A 20,871-nucleotide genomic window follows, 5' to 3' on the forward strand; every position below is an offset into this window, starting at 1 on the left:
AAATGGTTTTCAACATTTTTAACAAACAAATATCTGAAAAGTGTGGCGTGCATTTGTATTCAGCCCTCTTTACTCTTATACCCCTAACTAAAATCTAGTGGAACCAATTGGCTTCAGAAGTTACCTAATTAGTAAATAGAGTCCACCTGTGTGTAATTTAATCTCAGTATAAATACAGCTGTTCTTTGAAGCCCTCAAAGGTTTGTTAGAGAACCTTAGTGAACAAATGGCATCATGCAAGCCAAGGAACACACAGGTCAGGGATAAAGTTGTGGAGAAGTTTAAAGCAGGGTTAGGTTACAAAAAAATATCCCAAGCTTTGAACATCCCAAGGAGCATTGTTCAATCCGTCATCCAAAAATTAAAAGAGTATGGTACAACTGCAAACCTAACAAGACATGGCCGTCCACCTAAATTGACAGGCCGGGCAAGGAGAGAATTAATCAGAGAAGCAGCCAAGAGGCTGATGGTAACTCTGGAGGAGCTACAGGAATCCACAGCTTAGGTGGGAGAATCTGTCCACAGGACAACTATTAGTCGTGCACTCCACAAATCTGGCCTTTATGGAACAGTGGCAAGAAGAAAGCCATTGTTGAAAGAAAGCCATAAATAGTCCCATTTGCACTTTGCAAAAAGCCATGTGTGGGACACAGAAAACATGTGGAAGAAGGTGCTCTGGTCAGATGAGACCAAAATTGAACTTTTTGGCCTAAAAGCAAAATGCTATGTGTGGCAGAAAACTAACACTGCACATCACCCTGAACACACCATTGATGGGGTGTAAGTATGTTCTAAAAGCAAGTGAACCCTCGTATGATATCCTGCCTAGAGTGTTCCTTCAAACCCATTCAGATCTGGAGATCATTCTGATGGAAATTATGACACGCATACAAGACATGCAGCTCTCAGAATGATCTGGTCATTTTATTTCCGGATTTCACTTATATAACCAAAATGACATCACAACAAAAGTTCAACCCTTTCATTAATATATGGTAAAGTTACAGACATACAGGCATACAGGATGTTTAAAACAAGCAAAAATAGAATATTAATAACTCATATAGAAACTAACAACAGGAAAAAGCTTCGTACATCATTTTGGGGAAATCAAACCATTTATAAGAAATTGAAACTTAACTTCTCATAAACGTCACATATACATATTATTCTAAAATGGATACAGTCTTTTAAAATGGTGGACAGCCAGCTAAAATATCCTTACAATCCCCCCTTTGATCATATTTGTATGATCTCACTTCCTTGTCATGATGGTGCAATCAGTCCGTTTCTGGTAATACATACTACAAGTGTGAGCATTTCTAGTGGGATTTCCTAAGTTAAAACACCAAGTAGAATTATGGCTTCTACTAATAATGTGAAAGGTAATGGTATTATTTGTTCTTCTACTGATATTTATGAGATCAAGGGGAGTCTTTCCTTTAAAAAGGGGGGTGATATTCAAAGGCATGGCCATTAATGGTATCTTAACAGTGCTAGGGTGCAATTTGCTACAAATCCAACATTTCTGAAATCCTGATTTCTGAACATAAGCATATTTAAATTTTAGCAAAAGCATTTTTATCAGCAAAATTATCCTCAATGTCTCTCTTGTTTCTAACTTAAATCACTGTAATGTTCTCCCGTGTATGTGTGTTCTCACAATTACTTTTAATGGAACCCAAGTCTTCAGGGTGGTAAATACAGTTAGTGATGGTCCAAGTGGGCGGGAACACTATCAGGGTGATCAGGAACAGGAAACAAAATGCTTTGCCAGAAGTCTGTGGTGAAATAAGCGAGGTCATCTTCTCTGGCCGGACCTGCTTTTCCAGGAACTCCTCCTTCATCTGCTTGAACTTCTGCTTGAGGGCCTCCTATGTTTAGGATCTCCTTCCTGCTCTTGGTGCTTTGGGCAACATTTTTCACTCAGCTGACATGGATCCAGGACTGGCAGTTTTCCACCAGGATAGCTGTTCTGGTCACTGCAACCGCTGTAGTAGGAGGTCCAAAGGGATACTCTCGCTTCTTATTTCTGTTCAGCTGTTGGAATACCATGGTGTCTCCCTCCGTGAAGAGTAACTTCCTGTGAAGAAAAAAAAGAGGTGCAAGCAGCATTTCTTTGACTGTATCCAATATTTAAACCAGTTTTCTTACATATTCCTCCTGTATTAAGTCTAAATCTCCCTTTTCTACCATTAAAGGTGCTCTGGCGTATGGGGGGGGGGGAAGGTCTACTCATCAAAACTTCAAAAAACGTATTTCTGCCAGGACTGCTGGGAGGAACTTTCTCCAGTTGGCAAAGGTTCCTCCTATGGCCTTTCTTATCTTGTCTTTTATTGTTCTATTCATCCTTTCTACTATTCCTGAACTTGGAGGGTGGTAGGGAATGTGAAACTTCCATTCTATCTTAAGAGTTTTTACCAAGTCCTGGCAGACCCTGGCTATAAAAGCTGGACCATTTGAGAACATGTCCACAATTATCAAAAGATACTCCTGTCTTTTGCCTAGTTTGGGCATGTGTGTGAGATCAACCGTGATTTGTATACCTGTGTGGCCTATTCCGTGGTACTATGAATGCACTTGCCGTTGGTATACATGGTTTCCCCTCTTTGCAGAGAAGTCCAGACCTTGGATCTTCCTACACACCCTTTCCATTCCAGTCCCTTAACTCATAATTTGATGCATAATCCTGGAGATCTGCAAGTGACTGTTCAAATGGGGATAGGTCAGGTATCAGCATAGCAATTTAGATGTCTGTTGTCTGTGAGATAGCAGCATGTTTAGCAGCAAGGTCAGCCAGACCTGCTCATTTCCCTTGGCTATCTCTATCTGTTGACCTGTGTGTGCTCTGCAGTGTACTATAGCCTAGAGCAAGAACCATCCACAAAAACATTCTGTGTGTCTGGTAGTGCTGTGGAAGATAAAAGAGACCTGGATGATGTGTCTTGGTGAATGAGGTTTATGCAGTCATATTAACCTCATCCTGTTCTCCTTTTTAATTCTAAAAGGGTGTTTAAATGGGTGCTGGGCCTGCAGTGAGAGAAGCATATTTGATGTGCAATTTTGGATTGGACAGCAAAATCACCTCATATCCGCTCAACCTCTGAGCAGACATGTCTTGTGTATGTACATTTTTCAACAAGATTGACACATTGTGGATGATGTGAAGTGTGGTGTCATGTCCCAGAGTGAAAGAAGTGGCCATCTCAACCACCATCACACAGGACGCTAGAGCGCACCGGGACCATCTTTGAGAAAAAAAACTACAGGGCACAGTCTCCCACTATGTTCCTGGGCCAGTGCTCCCGCCATGGTTCTGCAATTCTCCCTGGCAAACAAGTGAAACATTTTGCCATATTCAAGGAGGCCAAGGCTCAGGCTGGTGACCATTGCACATTTCAAAATGGCAAAAGCTTTTAACATTTCATCAGACCATTTTACAGTATCAAACATTTCAGAGAGGGTTGCTTGTCTCAATATATTGTCATTGAAAGAGCAGTCAGGTATCCATTGGTGGCAGTAACCAATCATACCTAGGAAGGTGAGTATGTCCTTCCTGTTAAGTTGGAGGGGCAGACCCATCAGAGCCGCAACTCTTTTGTGACTGACTCTTCTTTCTCATTTTGTGAGTACAAATATTCAACAGTTTTTTGTTTGTTTGTTTGTTTTTGACAACATTGTAACTTTTTCTTAGACATTTTGTGACCACATTGTCAGGTCACCTTGAGGCTAGGTGACAGATGCACACTGTTGGGATCAGGAGTGCACCGCAAGGCAGTGGACCCTACGGCTGACTGCTGCGGATGGGAGTCCGGGTGGTAAGGAATGCAGGGCCGCTGGAACACCAACACGAATCCCACCGGGGTTAGAGCGTAGGATTCCCTGGGGCGCGGAGTCTAAGGGCCAGCAGGTGTTCACCAAAGCCTCTAGTGGTGAGGATGGACTGGGCTGCAACTGGCTCCAGGTCGAGACCCCCAGAGTCCCCCAGCTCACACCCACAGTAGGCAACAGGAGGATAGGGATAGTAAAGGAATAAGCCAAGGTCAGGGCCACAAGCAGACAAGGACAACAGAGTTCACGCCAAGGTTCAGGGTCTCATTGCAGAGGTTAATATAGAGTTCTCTGATAGGAGCTGGGGTGGAGCCATGCCAGAGGAGAGTTAATAAAGCAGCCAGGTGAGAGTCAGCTGGTCTTTAGAGATGAACACATTTAGACAGGTAAGCTGATAGACAAAACTCTATTGCATAACCATGACAGTACCCCCCCTCTTACGAGGCCTCCCCCTTCCCCGCCTGGGACCAGGTATAGAGGGGAACTTCAAATGAAACTTCCTCAACAGACGAGGTGCAAAGACCTCAGAAGCCTTGATCCACGACCTCTCCTCAGGACCAAACCCCTTCCAATGCACGAGGTACTGGAGAATGTCTCTACAGAGTTGGAAATCCAAAATTTGGCTAACCTCATACTCCTGATTATCCTCAGAGACAGGCGCTGCGGTAGAGAGAGGATGAGAGAACTTATTGAGGACTAAAGGCTTCAGAAGGACAACATGGAAGGAGTTAGAGATTTTGAGGCTTTTGGGAATCTGGAGCTTGAAACAAACCGGATTCAGTTTAGAAGTTATGGTGTACGGACCAATGAATTTTGGGGCAAATTTGAGAGAAGGAACCCAGAGTTTGATGTTCCTGGTGGAGAGCCAGACTTTGTCTCCTGGCTGAAGAGAAGGCGGCTTACGCCTGCGATGGTCAGCAAAATTCTTGAATTTGTTGGCAGCTTTCTGGAGGGAATCATGAACGTCAGCCCACATGGAATTGAATGATTCCTGAACAGTAGCCAAGGCTGGAATGTCGGAAGAACAGGTCATAGGAAGAGGGAGTTGAGGATGTTTTCCATAAAAAGTGATAAAGGGTGTTTTCTGAGAACTGACGTTGACATGATTATTGTGGGAGAACTCTGCCCATGGGAGTAGTGATGCCCAATCATCGTGATGAGCCGAGACCAAGGTACGGAGAAAGACCTCCAACTCCTGATTAATCCTCTCAGTCTGGCCATTGGATTGGGGATGGTAAGAAGAGGTAAAATCCAAGGTAATGTTGAGGGATTTGCAAAAGGCTCTCCAAAAACGGGACATAAATTGAACACCCGTGTCCAAAACGACATGGGAAGGAACACCATGAAGGCGGAAAATGTCTCGTACAAAGATGGGAACCAAGGCAGAAGCAGAAGGGAGACCAGGAAGAGGAACAAAATGAGCCATCTTGGAGAACCGATTGATTACCACCCAAATGGCTGTATTATTCTCCGACAGTGGAAGATTGGTTATAAAATGCATGGCGATGTGAGACCAGGGCTCCTTAGGAATGGGCAAGGGCATGAGAAGACCAGCAGGAGCTTGTGTGGAAGATTTAGACTGAGCACAGACATGACAAGCCTTAACGTAATCTTTGTTGAAAAAAGGAGGGGTGTGGAGGCGCCAACTGTGGTAGCTTGTTTATGCAAAAATAAAAGTTAGTGTAACAATTACACTTACTGGTTCGCAGGGTGGAGGTGTTTCTTTGAGATGGAAAAGTGTCCTGGGATGTGTTGTTATCTTGTTTCCGGCTCAGATTTCATTCCTTCAGGCGTCTGGGTGTGAAGTCTGTACACAGGCTGAACTGCTGCATCCAGTGCATGGAAAGCTCCACGCTGACCACTCTGGAGTGCAGAAGAGGAAATGACGTCACTGATGCACGGCAAACGTCCAGGCTGGTGTTGGGGATAATGCAGGGATAGTATCCCTGCATTATCCCCAACACCAGCCTGGACGTTTGCCGTGCATCAGTGACGTCATTTCCTCTTCTGCACTCCAGAGTGGTCAGCGTGGAGCTTTCCATGCACTGGATGCAGCAGTTCAGCCTGTGTACAGACTTCACACCCAGACGCCTGAAGGAATGAAATCTGAGCCGGAAACAAGATAACAACACATCCCAGGACACTTTTCCATCTCAAAGAAACACCTCCACCCTGCGAACCAGTAAGTGTAATTGTTACACTAACTTTTATTTTTGCATAAACAAGCTACCACAGTTGGTGCCTCCACACCCCTCCTTTTTTCAACATTGATTATCAATAGGGATGAGCCGAACACCCCCCTGTTCGGTTCGCACCAGAACATGCGAACAGGAAAAAAGTTCGTTCGAACATGCGAACACCGTTAAAGTCTATGGGACACGAACATGAATAATCAAAAGTGCTAATTTTAAAGGCTTATATGCAAGTTATTGTCATAAAAAGTGTTTGGGGACCTGGGTCCTGCCCCAGGGGACATGGATCAATGCAAAAAAAAGTTTTAAAAACGGCCGTTTTTTCAGGAGTAGGGATGAGCTTCGAGTTCGAGTCGAACTCATGTTCGACTCGAACATTGGCTGTTCGCAAGTTCACCGAACAGCGAACAATTTGGGGTGTTCGCGGCAAATTCGAATGCCGCGGAACACCCTTTAAAAGTCTATGGGAGAAATCAAAAGTGCTAATTTTAAAGGCTAATATGCAAGTTATTGTCATAAAAAGTGTTTGGGGACCTGGGTCCTGCCCCAGGGGACATGGATCAATGCAAAAAAAAGTTTTAAAAACGGCCGTTTTTTCAGGAGCAGTGATTTTAATAATACTTAAAGTCAATCAATAAAAGTGTAATATCCCTTTAAATTTCGTACCTGGGGGGTGTCTATAGTGTGCCTGTAAAGGGGCGCATGTTTCCTGTGTTTAGAACAGTCTGACAGCAAAATGACATTTTGAAGGAAAAAACTCATTTAAAACTACCCGCGGCTATTGCATTGCCGACAATACACATAGAAGTTCATTGATAAAAACGGCATGGGAATTCCCCAAAGGGGAACCCCGAACCAAAATTAAAAAAAAAAAATGACGTGGGGGTCCCCCTAAATTCCATACCAGGCCCTTCAGGTCTGGTATGGATATTAAGGGGAACCCCGGCCAAAATTTAAAAAAAAAAATGACGTGGGGTTCCCCCTAAATTCCATACCAGACCCTTCAGGTCTGGTATGGATTTTAAGGGGAACCCCGCGCCAAAAAAAAAAAAAAAAAACGGCGTGGGGTCCCCCCAAAAATCCATACCAGACCCTTATCCGAGCACGCAACCTGGCAGGCCGCAGGAAAAGAGGGGGGGACAAGAGTGCGGCCCCCCCTCCCTCCTGAACCGTACCAGGCCACATGCCCTCAACATTGGGAGGGTGCTTTGGGGTAGCCCCCCAAAACACCTTGTCCCCATGTTGATGAGGACAAGGGCCTCATCCCCACAACCCTGGCCGGTGGTTGTGGGGGTCTGCGAGCGGGGGGCTTATCGGAATCTGGAAGCCCCCTTTAACAAGGTGACCCCCAGATCCCGGCCCCCCCCCTGTGTGAAATGGTAAGGGGGTACATAAGTACCCCTACCATTTCACGAAAAAAGTGTCAAAAATGTTAAAAATGACAAGAGACAGTTTTTGACAATTCCTTTATTTAAATGCTTCTTCTTTCTTCTATCTTCCTTCATCTTCTGGTTCTTCTGGCTCTTCTGGTTCTTCTGGTTCTTCCTCCGGCGTTCTCGTCCAGCATCTCCTCCGCGGCGTCTTCTGTCTTCTTCTCCTCGGGCCGCTCCGCACCCATGGCATGGGGGGGAGGCTCCCGCTCTTCTCTTCTTCTTTTCTTCTTTTCTTCTTTTCTTCTCTTCTTCTCTTCTTCTCTTCTTCTTCATTTTCTTCTCCGGGCCGCTCCGCAATCCATGCTGGCATGGAGGGAGGCTCCCGCTGTGTGACGGCGCTCCTCGTCTGACAGTTCTTAAATAACGGGGGGGCGGGGCCACCCGGTGACCCCGCCCCCCTCTGACGCACGGTGACTTGACGGGACTTCCCTGTGGCATTCCCCGTGACGTCACAGGGAAGTCCCGTCAAGTCACCGTGCGTCAGAGGGGGGCGGGGTCACCGGGTGGCCCCGCCCCCCCCCCCCGTTATTTAAGAACTGTCAGACGAGGAGCGCCGTCACACAGCGGGAGCCTCCCTCCATGCCAGCATGGATTGCGGAGCGGCCCGGAGAAGAAAATGAAGAAGAAGAGAAGAGAAGAAAAGAAGAAAAGAAGAAGAGAAGAAGAGAAGAGCGGGAGCCTCCCCCCCATGCCATGGGTGCGGAGCGGCCCGAGGAGAAGAAGACAGAAGACGCCGCGGAGGAGATGCTGGACGAGAACGCCGGAGGAAGAACCAGAAGAACCAGAAGAGCCAGAAGAACCAGAAGATGAAGGAAGATAGAAGAAAGAAGAAGCATTTAAATAAAGGAATTGTCAAAAACTGTCTCTTGTCATTTTTAACATTTTTGACACTTTTTTCGTGAAATGGTAGGGGTACTTATGTACCCCCTTACCATTTCACACAGGGGGGGGGCCGGGATCTGGGGGTCACCTTGTTAAAGGGGGCTTCCAGATTCCGATAAGCCCCCCGCCCGCAGACCCCCACAACCACCGGCCAGGGTTGTGGGGATGAGGCCCTTGTCCTCATCAACATGGGGACAAGGTGTTTTGGGGGGCTACCCCAAAGCACCCTCCCAATGTTGAGGGCATGTGGCCTGGTACGGTTCAGGAGGGAGGGGGGGCCGCACTCTCGTCCCCCCCTCTTTTCCTGCGGCCTGCCAGGTTGCGTGCTCGGATAAGGGTCTGGTATGGATTTTTGGGGGGACCCCACGCCGTTTTTTTTTTTTTTTTGGCGCGGGGTTCCCCTTAAAATCCATACCAGACCTGAAGGGTCTGGTATGGAATTTAGGGGGAACCCCACGTCATTTTTTTTTTTTTAAATTTTGGCCGGGGTTCCCCTTAATATCCATACCAGACCTGAAGGGCCTGGTATGGAATTTAGGGGGACCCCCACGTCATTTTTTTTTTTTAATTTTGGTTCGGGGTTCCCCTTTGGGGAATTCCCATGCCGTTTTTATCAATGAACTTCTATGTGTATTGTCGGCAATGCAATAGCCGCGGGTAGTTTTAAATGAGTTTTTTCCTTCAAAATGTCATTTTGCTGTCAGACTGTTCTAAACACAGGAAACATGCGCCCCTTTACAGGCACACTATAGACACCCCCCAGGTACGAAATTTAAAGGGATATTACACTTTTATTGTTTGACTTTAAGCATTATTAAAATCACTGCTCCTGAAAAAACGGCCGTTTTTAAAACTTTTTTTTGCATTGATCCATGTCCCCTGGGGCAGGACCCAGGTCCCCAAACACTTTTTATGACAATAACTTGCATATAAGCCTTGAAAATTAGCACTTTTGATTATTCATGTTCGTGTCCCATAGACTTTAACGGTGTTCGCATGTTCGAACGAACTTTTTTCCTGTTCGCATGTTCTGGTGCGAACCGAACAGGGGGGTGTTCGGCTCATCCCTATTCAGGAGCAGTGATTTTAATAATGCTTAAAGTCAAACAATAAAAGTGTAATATCCCTTTAAATTTCGTACCTGGGGGGTGTCTATAGTATGCCTGTAAAGGGGCGCATGTTTCCTGTGTTTAGAACAGTCTGACAGCAAAATGACATTTTGAAGGAAAAAACTCATTTAAAACTACCCGCGGCTATTGCATTGCCGACAATACACATAGAAGTTCATTGATAAAAACGGCATGGGAATTCCCCAAAGGGGAACCCCGAACCAAAATTAAAAAAAAAATATGACGTGGGAGTCCTCCTAAATTCCATACCAGGCCCTTCAGGTCTGGTATGGATATTAAGGGGAACCCCGGCCAAAATAAAAAAAAAAAAATGACGTGGGGTTCCCCCTAAATTCCATACCAGACCCTTCAGGTCTGGTATGGATTTTAAGGGGAACCCCGCGCCAAAAAAAAAAAAAAAAAACGGCGTGGGGTCCCCCCAAAAATCCATACCAGACCCTTATCCGAGCACGCAACCTGGCAGGCCGCAGGAAAAGAGGGGGGGACGAGAGTGCGGCCCCCCTCCCTCCTGAACCGTACCAGGCCACATGCCCTCAACATTGGGAGGGTGCTTTGGGGTAGCCCCCCAAAACACCTTGTCCCCATGTTGATGAGGACAAGGGCCTCATCCCCACAACCCTGGCCGGTGGTTGTGGGGGTCTGCGGGTGGGGGGCTTATCGGAATCTGGAAGCCCCCTTTAACAAGGTGACCCCCAGATCCCGGCCCCCCCCCTGTGTGAAATGGTAAGGGGGTACAACCATTTCACGAAAAAAGTGTCAAAAATGTTAAAAATGACAAGAGACAGTTTTTGACAATTCCTTTATTTAAATGCTTCTTCTTTCTTCTATCTTCCTTCATCTTCTGGTTCTTCTGGTTCTTCTGGCTCTTCTGGTTCTTCCTCCGGCGTTCTCGTCCAGCATCTCCTCCGCGGCGTCTTCTATCTTCTTCTCCTCGGGCCGCTCCGCACCCATGGCATAGGGGGGAGGCTCCCGCTCTTCTCTTCTTCTTTTCTTCTCTTCTGTTCTTCTTCATTTTCTTCTCCGGGCCGCTCCGCAATCCATGCTGGCATGGAGGGAGGCTCCCGCTGTGTGACGGCGCTCCTCGTCTGACAGTTCTTAAATAACCGGGTGGGCGGGGCCACCCGGTGAACCCCGCCCCCCTCTGACACACGGTGACTTGACGGGACTTCCCTGTGACGTCACGGGGAATGCCACAGGGAAGTCCCGTCAAGTCACCGTGCGTCAGAGGGGGGCGGGGTCACCGGGTGGCCCCACCCCCCCGTTATTTAAGAACTGTCAGACGAGGAGCGCCGTCACACAGCGGGAGCCTCCCTCCATGCCAGCATGGATTGCGAAGCGGCCCGGAGAAGAAAATGAAGAAGAACAGAAGAGAAGAAAAGAAGAAGAGAAGAGCGGGAGCCTCCCCCCTATGCCATGGGTGCGGAGCGGCCCGAGGAGAAGAAGATAGAAGACGCCGCGGAGGAGATGCTGGACGAGAACGCCGGAGGAAGAACCAGAAGAGCCAGAAGAAGGGTCTAAAATCACTGCTCCTGAAAAAACGGCCGTTTTTAAAACTTTTTTTTGCATTGATCCATGTCCCCTGGGGCAGGACCCAGGTCCCCAAACACTTTTTATGACAATAACTTGCATATAAGCCTTGAAAATTAGCACTTTTGATTATTCATGTTCGTGTCCCATAGACTTTAACGGTGTTCGCATGTTCGAACGAACTTTTTTCCTGTTCGCATGTTCTGGTGCGAACCGAACAGGGGGGTGTTCGGCTCATCCCTATTCAGGAGCAGTGATTTTAATAATGCTTAAAGTCAAACAATAAAAGTGTAATATCCCTTTAAATTTCGTACCTGGGGGGTGTCTATAGTATGCCTGTAAAGGGGCGCATGTTTCCTGTGTTTAGAACAGTCTGACAGCAAAATGACATTTTGAAGGAAAAAACTCATTTAAAACTACCCGCGGCTATTGCATTGCCGACAATACACATAGAAGTTCATTGATAAAAACGGCATGGGAATTCCCCAAAGGGGAACCCCGAACCAAAATTAAAAAAAAAATATGACGTGGGAGTCCTCCTAAATTCCATACCAGGCCCTTCAGGTCTGGTATGGATATTAAGGGGAACCCCGGCCAAAATAAAAAAAAAAAAATGACGTGGGGTTCCCCCTAAATTCCATACCAGACCCTTCAGGTCTGGTATGGATTTTAAGGGGAACCCCGCGCCAAAAAAAAAAAAAAAAACGGCGTGGGGTCCCCCCAAAAATCCATACCAGACCCTTATCCGAGCACGCAACCTGGCAGGCCGCAGGAAAAGAGGGGGGGACGAGAGTGCGGCCCCCCTCCCTCCTGAACCGTACCAGGCCACATGCCCTCAACATTGGGAGGGTGCTTTGGGGTAGCCCCCCAAAACACCTTGTCCCCATGTTGATGAGGACAAGGGCCTCATCCCCACAACCCTGGCCGGTGGTTGTGGGGGTCTGCGGGTGGGGGGCTTATCGGAATCTGGAAGCCCCCTTTAACAAGGTGACCCCCAGATCCCGGCCCCCCCCCTGTGTGAAATGGTAAGGGGGTACAACCATTTCACGAAAAAAGTGTCAAAAATGTTAAAAATGACAAGAGACAGTTTTTGACAATTCCTTTATTTAAATGCTTCTTCTTTCTTCTATCTTCCTTCATCTTCTGGTTCTTCTGGTTCTTCTGGCTCTTCTGGTTCTTCCTCCGGCGTTCTCGTCCAGCATCTCCTCCGCGGCGTCTTCTATCTTCTTCTCCTCGGGCCGCTCCGCACCCATGGCATAGGGGGGAGGCTCCCGCTCTTCTCTTCTTCTTTTCTTCTCTTCTGTTCTTCTTCATTTTCTTCTCCGGGCCGCTCCGCAATCCATGCTGGCATGGAGGGAGGCTCCCGCTGTGTGACGGCGCTCCTCGTCTGACAGTTCTTAAATAACCGGGTGGGCGGGGCCACCCGGTGAACCCCGCCCCCCTCTGACACACGGTGACTTGACGGGACTTCCCTGTGACGTCACGGGGAATGCCACAGGGAAGTCCCGTCAAGTCACCGTGCGTCAGAGGGGGGCGGGGTCACCGGGTGGCCCCACCCCCCCGTTATTTAAGAACTGTCAGACGAGGAGCGCCGTCACACAGCGGGAGCCTCCCTCCATGCCAGCATGGATTGCGAAGCGGCCCGGAGAAGAAAATGAAGAAGAACAGAAGAGAAGAAAAGAAGAAGAGAAGAGCGGGAGCCTCCCCCCTATGCCATGGGTGCGGAGCGGCCCGAGGAGAAGAAGATAGAAGACGCCGCGGAGGAGATGCTGGACGAGAACGCCGGAGGAAGAACCAGAAGAGCCAGAAGAACCAGAAGATGAAGGAAGATAGAAGAAAGAAGAAGCATTTAAATAAATGAATTGTCAAAAACTGTCTCTTGTCATTTTTAACATTTTTGACACTTTTTTCGTGAAATGGTAGGGGTACTTATGTACCCCCTTACCATTTCACACAGGGGGGGGCCGGGATCTGGGGGTCACCTTGTTAAAGGGGGCTTCCAGATTCCGATAAGCCCCCCGCCCGCAGACCCCCACAACCACCGGCCAGGGTTGTGGGGATGAGGCCCTTGTCCTCATCAACATGGGGACAAGGTGTTTTGGGGGGCTACCCCAAAGCACCCTCCCAATGTTGAGGGCATGTGGCCTGGTACGGTTCAGGAGGGAGGGGGGGCCGCACTCTCGTCCCCCCCTCTTTTCCTGCAGCCTGCCAGGTTGCGTGCTCGGATAAGGGTCTGGTATGGATTTTTGGGGGGACCCCACGCCGTTTTTTTTTTTTTTTTTGGCGCGGGGTTCCCCTTAAAATCCATACCAGACCTCAAGGGTCTGGTATGGAATTTAGGGGGAACCCCACGTCATTTTTTTTTTTTAATTTTGGCCGGGGTTCCCCTTAATATCCATACCAGACCTGAAGGGCCTGGTATGGAATTTAGGGGGACTCCCACGTCATTTTTTTTTTTAAATTTTGGTTCGGGGTTCCCCTTTGGGGAATTCCCATGCCGTTTTTATCAATTAACTTCTATGTGTATTGTCGGCAATGCAATAGCCGCGGGTAGTTTTAAATGAGTTTTTTCCTTCAAAATGTCATTTTGCTGTCAGACTGTTCTAAACACAGGAAACATGCGCCCCTTTACAGACACACTATAGACACCCCCCAGGTACGAAATTTAAAGGGATATTACACTTTTATTGATTGACTTTAAGCATTATTAAAATCACTGCTCCTGAAAAAACGGCCGTTTTTAAAACTTTTTTTTGCATTGATCCATGTCCCCTGGGGCAGGACCCAGGTCCCCAAACACTTTTTATGACAATAACTTGCATATTAGCCTTTAAAATTAGCACTTTTGATTTCTCCCATAGACTTTAAAGGGTGTTCCGCGGCATTCAAATTTGCCGCAAACACCCCAAATTGTTCGCTGTTCGGTGAACTTGCGAACAGCCAATGTTCGAGTCGAACATGAGTTCGACTCGAACTCGAAGCTCATCCCTAATTATCAACAGAGGTAATGGACACCCTCTGAGGATGGCTGCCTCCTCATTCTAGAATTTACCTGCCTTATTTTAATGTGCTATTATAGCTACCATTGTACTATTTACCTTAGACATCACATGTTGCGGAGCGCCGGAAAACCCCCCTTTTGTTTAACGTAATCTTTAACATCCGAGCGGAGGTTAGGCCACCAGTAGAGATGACTGATGAGCAGGAAGGATCGGAGGAACCCAGCATGACCTGCCACCTTGGAATCATGTCCCCAACGAAGGATCTTAGCTCTTAGCTCCGTGGGAACAAAGGTCTTGCCAGGAGGAATTTTTGATTCCAGGGTGGTAGAATGGGCAACAATGCATGAGGTTGGAATGATTGGCTCAGGATCAGGGGTGGAATCCTCGTCCAAAGTGTCAAATGACCTAGAGAGCGCAGGAACCAGGTTTGTATGTAATCGTGAATTTAAAACGAGAAAAGAAGAGACTCCACCTGGCCTGTCTGGGGTTCAGACGTTTAGCATTCTGTAGGGATTGTAGTTTCTTGTGATCAGTAAAGATCGTAATGGAGTGAGGGGAACCCTCCAAGACATGATGCTACTCTTCCAACGCCAATTTAATTCCGAGAAAATTTTTTGGAGAAGAACGCACATGGTTGACGTCTCTTCTCAAAGAACTGAAGAAGCACAGCTCCCACCCCCATCAAAGAAGCTTCTACTTCAATAAAAAATGGGTCCTCGGGATTTGGTCTCCTCAAGAGAGGTCCAAAAACAAAGGCTTGTTTCAGATCGTGAAATGCAGAGACAGGCTCGGGAGGCCAGTCTTTGGCATTCGCACCCTTCTTGGTTAAAGCGATAATAGGCGTGGCAATGGAAGAGTAATTCCTTATGAACTGCCTATAATAATTTGTGAAGCCAAGAAAGCACTGTGTGGCCTTGAGGCTAGCAGGAAGGTGCCAGTTGGTAATGGCCGAGACCTTTCCGGGACCCATGCGAAGACCCAAACTAGAAACAAAACATCCCAGAAAGAGGACCTCAGGACATTCAAAGGAACACTTCTCCAGCTTGGCATAGAGATTATTCTCTCTAAGGCGCTGAAGTACAGTGCGGACATGGTTTCTGTGAGCAAGCAGATTTTCAGAAAAGATGAGAATGTCATCCAGATAGATGACAACAAACTGGTATAGTAAATCCCTGAAGATTTAATTGACAAAGTTCTGTAACAAAGCTGGAGCCTTACACAAACCAAAAGGCATAACCAGGTATTCGTAATGCCCGTCCCTAGTGTTAAACACAGTCTTCCATTTGTCACCCTCCCGTATTCTAATGATATTGTATGCACTTCTGAGATCCAACTTGGTGAAAATAGAAGCCCCCTTCAACCTGTCAAATAGCTCAGATATTAGAGGTAAGGGGTATCGGTTTTTGATAGTCACTGCATTTAACCCTCGATAGTCGATGCAGGGTCTGAGGGTACCATCCTTTTTAGCAATGAAAAAGAAGATGAAACCTCTCTCCAGATTCTCAGCGACACACTCAGACATGGCCTGGGTCTCTGGAATGGACAGAGGGTAGGTACGACCCCTGGGTAGAGTTGCTCCAGGGACAAGGTCAATGGCACAGTCAAAAGATTTGTGGGGAGGAAGCACCTCAGCAGACTTCTCACAGAACACATCCCGGTAATCGCTGCATGCTGCGGGAAGATCAGAAGATACGGATGTGGTAGCAATGGGAAGTTTCTCCTTGGGGACCACCTTGAGAAGACAGGACGAGAAACACGAAGGACCCCAAGACAGGATCTGCCCAGAGACCCAGTCCACATGTGGAGAGTGGAGCTGTAGCCAAGGAAGGCCCAATACAATGGGGGTAGAGGCCTTGGGTAGAATGAGGAAGGAAATCTACTCCTGGTGGAGTATCCCTACCCACATCCTAATAGGTAGCATCTGGAAACGGATAGGGCCCCCTGGGAGCACAGTGCCATCAATTGCCGAGACTACCCATGGTGTAGCGAGGGAAGAAAGGGGAGAAAGGGCAAGCTTCATAGAAGAAGCAGTTCTCCAGTCCATAAAATTGCCGGCAGCCCCGGAGTCCAGATATGCTAGGACCGATTGGGGAGAAGGGCCTACATGGAGGAACACTGGAAGAAGAAGACGAGAAGGTGATGTTTCTGGGTCCAATAATCCATCTTCTAAATGTATTAGACCCGAGCGTTTCCCAGACGAAGCCAGCAGGAGTCACAAAAATGACCCTTGCCCCCACAATAAAGACACAAGCCCAGAGTTCTGCATCAAGCACGTTCTTCGGGGGTTAGTCTGGTCTGGCCCAGCTGCATAGATTCCTCAGCAGGCAGAGGATGCTCCACAGGGCGACGGGAGAAGAGTTTTGGCTGATCAAACTGTCAGGTCACCTTGAAGCTAGGTGACAGATGCACACCGTTGGGATCAGGAGTGCACCGCAAGGCAGTGGACCCTACGGCTGACTGCTGTGGATGGGAGTCCGAGTGGTAAGGAAGGCAGGGCCGCTGGAACACCAACACGGATCCCACCAGGGTTAGAGCGTAGAATTCCCTGGGGCGCAGAATCTAAGGGCCAGCAGGTGTTCACCAGAGCCTCTAGTGGTGAGGATGGACTGGGCTGCAACTGGCTCCAGGTCACGACCCCCAGGGTCCCCCAGCTCACACCCACAGTAGGCAACAGGAGGATAGGGATAGTAGAGGAATAAGCCAAGGTCAGGGCCACAAGCAGACAAGGACAACAGAGTTCACGCCAAAAAGGTTCAGGGTCACAGGCAAACAGGCATAGTCGGGGACACGCCAAAGGTCAGGGTCACGAGCAGACAGGAATAGTAGAGAACACGCCAAGGTCGGTAACAGAAACAAACGTAGAGCACACGGCAGGCAGGAACAGGAAGCCAAAATACGCAAAGGTTGATCAGCAGGGCTGGGATGCAGTACAGAGGTTAATATAGAGTTCTCTGATAGAAGCTGGGGTGGAGCCATGCTAGAGGAGAGTTAATAAAAGCAGTCAGGTGAGAGTCAGCTGGTCTTTAGAGATGAACACATGGAGACAGGTAAGCTGATAGACAAAACTCTATTGCATAACCATGACACACATACATGTAACCATTTCAATAAAGATTAGGCTATCAGCTCAGCAATCCCTCCTCTGAAGAACTACAAATCAAAAAATCATCAACATACTGAAACAGTACAGAACCATGAGGGTCAGTCCAAGGCCCAAGGGTGACTTGGAGTACAGTGGCCATGTCTCCTCGTCTACAGGGATGAAAAAAAAAAAACATTCTTTAAATCAATCACTGCAAAATACTCTGCATCGTATGGTATGGTGGTAAGTATTGATGGAACATCAGGCACTACCCGGACAATCGGTACCACTAGGCTATTGATGTTCCTTAGGTCTTGTACAAACCTATAGTCACCATTTGCCTTCTTTACTGGGTTAATGGGAGTATTATAAGGCGAGACAATTTCCCTTAAGATTCCTTTCTTTAAGAAATCCCCTTTTTCTCTGTATGTAACTCCCTCTTTGTCCTTGCCCCCTCCCTCTTTTTTATAAAAGTTTCCCCTTTGATTTCCTAAGAACTCATTTTGATAATGTGTTGGTACTGGTGTTTGTTTTGGGGATGTCAAAACATCTTGCTGCGTCTTTTTCAGTCAACGTTTTTTTTTGGTTTTTTTTTTTTGTTTTGTTTTTTTGAAAGTCAGTCATACTCTTTGTAGCCCAGTCTGACATCTGCTGTCTCACAGTGAGTGCATATTTAGGAACAAAGTTACTGAGATAAGTCTGTATTAAAAGACTGTGCATTTCATCTTGAGTGTTAAGTCTGGCATCTTGTGTCTTGACTTCTTGGAATTTCTTCCAAAATTCCAACACTGACTCTGATGATTTCTGTTTGCAAGCTACTGCAGTGGGGAGTGATGATTTGTTAGTGAAAGCTCTTTCCATTTCCTTCTCTATCTCTTCAGTCTAACTAACTGCGTAGTTACTTCCTCTTTTTTGCTCTGTGTCTGCTGCTTATTTTAAAACTGCGTGTTTTGTACTCTGACCCTCTACAGCGTGTGCAGCCTCTGCAGCTTTTAACTTCTGCGTTGTGGTATGTAAGATGGAGGTGGTGGGGCACAGGGAACTAGGGCAGGAGCTAGGGCACATGGTACAGGCATATAGAAGGTTGATTTAACCCTTAATTTACCATCCCATGACTCTGCTAAACCCATCATGAACAATGTATGGGCTAGGATACTATAGGGAGCCTCAGTCCAGCCGATCTCCACAACATACATATTTATTTTTCTTTCTAAACATTCTAATTAGATACTGAGCCTCTTTTTTTTTCTCAGTGTGCCAACAGGTTCAAACAATGCCTTCAATTGCGGTAATGCCGCAAACAATTCCTCACTATCTATTACAGTCAGTGAGATATTAGTACTTGCACCCTGTTGGCAAAAAGCCAAATATCCAAATTTTGCACCTAACTTCCCCTTCGCAAGAGATGTCAGTAGCAAAAAGAATTATTTATATTTATACAATATGATACAGGTTATATCTTATAGTTTAGAGTCAAAGCATTCATATGTAAATCATTAAAAGTCAGCATCAATACATCACCAAATATTGTAACATCACTCTACGTTTCATTATAATACAATGATAATACAATACAATGGAAAGGTGTCATCTTACCTTATGATATCTGACAAATTCCACACAGACAGATTACCTTATTTTATCTACTTATTTTATCTCCTTCTTTACTTCTAAACGACAGAAAGGCAAGCAAAGAGGTTTGTGTTTTTCTGGCACACTCTATCAGATATCTTTATCAAACTTCCTACAGTACTGTATTATATTACTTTGGGCTTCTCAGAACCCCTTAGAACTATCTCAGAGTCCCTTTCACTGCCGTCACCCGAACGGACTTCTTTTGAGGTTCATACATTTACATAAATGTTTTTAACACTACACCTTCTGTTAATCCCATATAGGGAAACAGTCTTTTAAACTAAAAGTCATGGTAAGAGAAATAATAATAATTAAATCACTCACCGGACTTAATCTTGGATTATGACCATCCCATGAATGATGATCGCCCCACATTCTGACACCAAAGCTGATGGGGTGTAAGTATGTTCTAAAAGCAAGTGAACCCTCGTATGATATCCTGCCTAGAGTGTTCCTTCAAACCCATTCAGATCTGGAGATCATTCCAATGGAAATTATGACATGCATACAAGACATGCAGCTCTCAGAATGATCTGGTCATTTTATTTCCAGATTTCACTTATATAACCAAAATGACATCACAACAAAAGTTCAACCCTTTCATTAATATACGGTAAAGTTACAGATATACAGGCATACAGGATGTTTAAAACAAGCAAAAATAGAATATTAATAACTCATATAGAAACTAACAGCAGGAAAAAGCTTCGTACATCATTTCGGGGAAATCAAACCATTTATAAGAAATTGAAACTTAACTTCTCATAAACGTCACATATACATTGCAAAAACAGAAAAACACTGCACTAAGCTAATACATGAAGCAGCTACATACAATGTGACAAACAAAAATACAAAATATATATATAAAATGTAGTTCATAAACGTGGTAAATATTCTTCACAAACACCTCAATTGTGAGGACCAAGTCTAGTGAAATACCAAAAAAAAGAAAAGTGAGGGTAAAGGTGAAGTCCATATAAATGAACTTAAAACGCAGAGAAGTCTCTAAACAAATGTGCACATGAGAAATCGCTGGCTGTGACATATACATATTATTGTAAAATGGATACAGTCTTTTAAAATGGTGGACAGCAAGCTAAAATATCCTTACAACCATCCCCACCATAAAACATGGTGGTGGCAGCATCATGTTGTGGGGAATCTTTTCCTCAGCAGGAGGCTGGTCAGAATTATAGGAAGATGGATGTAGCCAAATACAGAGCAATTTAAGAAGAAGAACTTGTTAGAATTTGCAAGGACTTGAGACTGGGGTAGAGGTTCACCTTCCAGCATGACAAGTACCCTAAACATACAGCCAGAGCTAGAATGGAATGGTTTGGATCAAAGCATATTCATGTGTTAGAATGGCCCAGTTAAAGTCCAGACCTAAATGCAATTGAGAATCTGTGGCAAGACTTGAAAATTGCTGTTCACGGACACTCTCCATCCAATCTGACAGAGCTTGAGCTATTTTGCAATGAAGAATGGGCAAAAATATCACTCTCTAGATGTACAAAGCTGGTAGAGACATCCCCAAATTTCTGGTTCCGGGGCCGCATGCAATGGATGGGTGAACCAGTGGCTACACTCCATCCCGCAGGAAAATCTGTCATACAATTTTCCAGGGCAGCTCCTATACCACCAGATCACTTCTCATATCTCCCTGCATCATGGACAAGTACCTGTCTCAACCACGGTCCCGTTTGGGATCACAATCAAGGCACACTTTCCCCTCACAAACAGGCACAGATCCTAAAATTTCCTCCTCCTTGTGGACACATGGAAGAAAGTGTATTGGGGACTCCAGACCCCCAGGATTCATATGGAAAAATAGCCCAAGTGGTGGCAGCACTCCTATCCCCCACCATAACAGCAGATGTGGAAAGAGCTGTAGCGACAGGCATATTACAGCTTAGGAAGGAGCTGCGAGAACAGTCTCATAGACTTTCAGAGGCTGAACAATGCATATCATCTCTGAAGGATGACCGATATCAAACAAATGCAGCTATGGAGAAATACACTCAAGTGCAACAACTCCTTCACAAAAGATTTGGAAAATCTTTCAAAGAGGAACAATTTAAGAATAATTGGTCTCCCGGAGACATACAACCTGGGATCTTTGCTGGACATCCACATTCCAGAGGCACTGGGCCT

At 46.2% G+C, this 20,871-nt stretch overlaps 1 long non-coding RNA gene across 1 annotated transcript; it reads right to left on the minus strand.

The window, feature by feature from the left end:
- Window positions 1-1,407: 1,407 nt before the first annotated feature.
- On the minus strand, window positions 1,408-19,179 carry LOC141102521 (uncharacterized). The gene is made up of 2 exons (XR_012235131.1): window positions 19,039-19,179; window positions 1,408-2,083 (listed from the first exon to the last, which is right to left on the minus strand). It is a non-coding gene; the product is annotated as an uncharacterized lncRNA (long non-coding RNA).
- Window positions 19,180-20,871: the final 1,692 nt, after the last annotated feature.

This window comes from Aquarana catesbeiana, linkage group LG07 (assembly GCF_042186555.1).
Source record: "Aquarana catesbeiana isolate 2022-GZ linkage group LG07, ASM4218655v1, whole genome shotgun sequence".
Classification (NCBI taxonomy): Eukaryota; Metazoa; Chordata; class Amphibia; order Anura; family Ranidae; genus Aquarana; species Aquarana catesbeiana.